The sequence below is a fragment of the Lepisma saccharinum genome, chromosome 11, assembly GCF_977018435.1.
Source record: "Lepisma saccharinum chromosome 11, izLepSacc3.1, whole genome shotgun sequence".
Classification (NCBI taxonomy): domain Eukaryota; kingdom Metazoa; phylum Arthropoda; class Insecta; order Zygentoma; family Lepismatidae; genus Lepisma; species Lepisma saccharinum.
Genome location: NC_139239.1, coordinates 73,662,234 through 73,666,091, shown reverse-complemented (window position 1 = coordinate 73,666,091; position 3,858 = coordinate 73,662,234). Strand labels below are relative to the sequence as shown.

Genomic DNA, 3,858 nt, shown 5'->3' with positions numbered 1-3,858 from the left:
AATTTTTTACCGATGGGTCTATAACTGGACGCTTACCAACATTGTTTCTTTTTAAAAATATAACCATTTATCAATATATTGACAATTCACAGGACAAAACGAAGTTCACAGACGACTGACTATATAAGCCATAGGTCCACTTGCTAAACTTTTTTCTGTGCTAGAAGAATAATTTAGCCTTATAGCCTTTTTCAATTTATTTTTGAAGTATTACTGGTGTTTTGGGTGCATCAACACTTGGGTTATTTCCATTTGGTTTATTATACGAGGCTACAATCACTATCTGAACACTGAAATCCTCAGATTGAAATTTAAAGCTTAGGCTGTAACTAGGGACTTAGTATGTATATCGACAATTTATAGGACAACACGAACTTTACAAAGGATTGTAGGTGATGTAGGCCCACACGCCAGAGCTTTGTTAACCTGCAAGAAGCATTTACAGCTAATGCTACGAGGAAATGAGGTTGATTTTTTACTGTCTCACAAGAATGCTATCTGTTATACACCCAATATTTGCTTTTTCAAGGAACTACATGTACCAGAAGCACTTACAGGCCAACTCTAACTAGACTTCGATTTATGTAAATGTAGCAAGAACTCTATTTCTGAGGAAGTACGCAAAAGCAGATTACCCGATTAAAGTATCTGAAAAACAGATTTTTCTATGCAAGTATATTTTTATTGACTGGATTATTTAACAGATCAAACAGGAAGACTGCAAAATTCATTAAATGTAGTTCTATAGTATAGGTGGTTTCAGAGATATAAAAAGAACATATATAAGATTTCGATTTTTTTTTTTTTTTGCTTCTGAGGCTAATTGCGACGCTAAGGGTAAATGGCGAGGAAATGTAACGGAGGAGAAACAGTCCCAAAAGTTAGTAAGTTAATACCACAGAGATATTACAGTAGGTGTAGGTTCTATCACCAGAACATTTCTATTATAATAATACTGGTTATGCTGTACTGTTAGCTAAAGATGCTGATATTTGAGAAACTTAAAAGCTTATTTGCAAAATTTTAAGATAAATAATAATCTGTTAGACTGTAAACATATTTTATATCCATTCTGCACAAGATCCGATGACAAAATTTAAAAATTGTAATCCCCCAGACAGGGACTCGAACCCTGGACAGATATGTTGAAAGCCTAACGCTATACCAACTAAGCTATCTGGGCACAAGGTATTCTTTTCTTGAAAAGTTAGTTATGTTAAGAAATATATTGAAACACTTGAGAACACTTTTGGTCTGGTTCGACAGAGAAGGAGACAACATTTCCAAATTTTTACAGACTGGGTGTATTTTTCCACTATAGAGGCCTTCACTATATGTAATTCGAAACGCTAAAGTTCAGCTAGCTTCCAAAATTGAGGTAAAGATTGTGTTTGGCGAGATAAACAAGTTACAATTATATCCAGTTACGGACAAATAAAGCTAAAACTCTCAGATTTACTGTACTAGCCAAGCTTTAGTAACATTTTCCTTCACTTTAGTACAAATACCAAAGAAATAGGTATATTTTATTTATAATTTGACAAAATGTACTAGTATTTAATTCACAAAGTTAGGTAAAAAACAGTATTTTTAAAAAATATTGTTACTGCCTTCAAATTTTATGTTATTTAGCCACTAACAACTGGTTTACACTGTTTGGCATCCTTTAAAGAGGAATATAAGAAATTATTTGTTTAGTATTTTTACTACTTTATATTTATTTAAGAAAACAATTCTACAGTTTAACTTAATTTTAACAAATTGTTACTAATTTATATATCAAAGTTATGTTATTTAGAGTGTATGAAGGCGTATAAAGTTAATATTTGTACTTATCAGTTCAACTAACAATTATATTTTACACACAAAAGATAATGTTTACAGTTAAATTACTTGAATCAGAGAATAATATTTTACAGTAATTGATTAATTCAGCACTAGTCAGTACTTTTATGCATCAGAAAGTTTTCTTAATTTTCTATTACGCATGCTATTTTGGGCTATTCTTAAAATGTATTTCTAGGGCAAACTGGTTTAATTTTCTGCTTATAATGCAAAGTTGACAGTTTTCGCACAATGCATTGTACATTTGTTATATTCTCTACTTACAATCCAAATATTATGCTTATTTAATGTATAACTAACTAACTCTCTAGCCTTCTTAAACCCGAATGTTCATGGCTGCAGCAACATATGCCTTTCATCTGTCCATGTCCTGAGCAAGATCTATATACTCCTTTCCTTCCCTACCAATTTCCTTTTGGTCCATCTCTACATTATCCCTCCATCTTTGTTTTGGTCTGTCTATTGGTTTTTTACCATCAGGTTTCCCAACAAGAATCCTGTATACTCTTCTTTCCTCTCCCATTTGTACCACAGGATCTACACACCTAAGTCTTTTTGATTTAATCATTCTAATAATATCTGGACATGAATACAAATTATGTACTTCCAAATTATGTAACCTTCTCCACTCATCTGTCTCCTCATCTGTTTTAGGTCCAAATATTTTCCTAAGGATTTTATTTTCAAATACTCTCAATTTATGTTCCTTTTTCAATGTAAGGGACCAAGTTTATTTACTGTATTTAACTTTTATTTTTTGTAATTAACAAAAATTAAAAGCTTATACTGTAGTTATTATATCTTTTTCTATCAGCTTATTTTGAAATTAATATTATTAGGTATAGTCTTTGATTTATAACTATATTGCTTTTTTTATCAATTTATCTAAGAGTGCACGCAGACAAACACATGTGTTCACACTTTTATGTAAATAGATATGCCTTTTTTCAATATTTTAGTATGAAGATTGCACTTTAGCTATTTAAGCAAGGGTAGGAAAGGTAGGATTTCTGAGAATTTGTTGCAGGATTTTGTTGTCCAAGTATAGATGAGAACTGAGCTGGGAGACTGTTTTGAACCTTTTCATGAGAGTTTGCATGTGAACTGTATGCAAATTGAGCATTATTGACTGTGCATGCTTCTAAGTTTTGCTGTTATTTTACATCAAGTCTGTGAGACTGTAGTCAGTTTTCCCATTTCAAGTAGTTTTTATTGATTGTATTTGTATATGTTGTGGGGACTTAGCAGTTTTATGTTATGAGTCAGTTTGTTGTAGAATATTTTTACATGATTGTTTTGAGATATTGAGTGTCTGCTGTTTTACTTGTAATTATTTTCCTTCTTGTGTTGTGTATTTGACTATATTTTGTCCAAGTTCGTAGTATTTAGAATAATTGTTATTGACTTGTAGATGTAGGGAGTAATAATCCTTTGCAAGATGCCCTATACTTTAGTCTGAATATTATTCTTAGTGTTCACTTTTGAAGCCTTAGTATTCTGGTAGTATTATTAATGTAGAGGTAAATTAGGCTGAAACGTAGGCATTTTTTCTGATAAATTATACTCACTTAGTTGTTTCAGCAGGTAGAAGTTGCATGATGGTTTACTGCTGATGATGTTTATTTGTTCTTCTTATGTAGTACGTATGATGTAGCTTACTTGAGTAACTGGAATTTTCTACTGAAAAAAGGATTGCTTGTCTATTTTATTCCTATGTTGTTGAGTTTGTCCATAAGCAAGCCATGTTTTTTACTCTATCCTATGCCTTGGAAGAATCTAGATATATTGTGTTTGCAGTTTTATGTTTCTCTAAGGTTTCAGCTATGTAGTTTTTAAACTGTGCTATGGGTGTGACTATTGATTTCTCTTTCTGGATGCCATGTTGGTTTCTGTGTATTCCTCTTGCTGCTTGAATTTGACTTAGGTTGTTTGCTTGTTTTCTTAGATCTTTATTTGTTCAGTAATTTTTATTTTTTTAATATTCTTTTACATAAAAAAATTCAAAGTACATTG

At 31.4% G+C, this 3,858-nt stretch overlaps 1 non-coding gene across 1 annotated transcript; it reads right to left on the bottom strand.

The window, feature by feature from the left end:
* Window positions 1-1,110: 1,110 nt before the first annotated feature.
* On the bottom strand, window positions 1,111-1,183 carry TRNAE-UUC (transfer RNA glutamic acid (anticodon UUC)). Its single transcript has one exon. It is a non-coding gene; the product is annotated as a tRNA-Glu (tRNA).
* Between the last annotated feature and the right edge of the window lie 2,675 nt (window positions 1,184-3,858).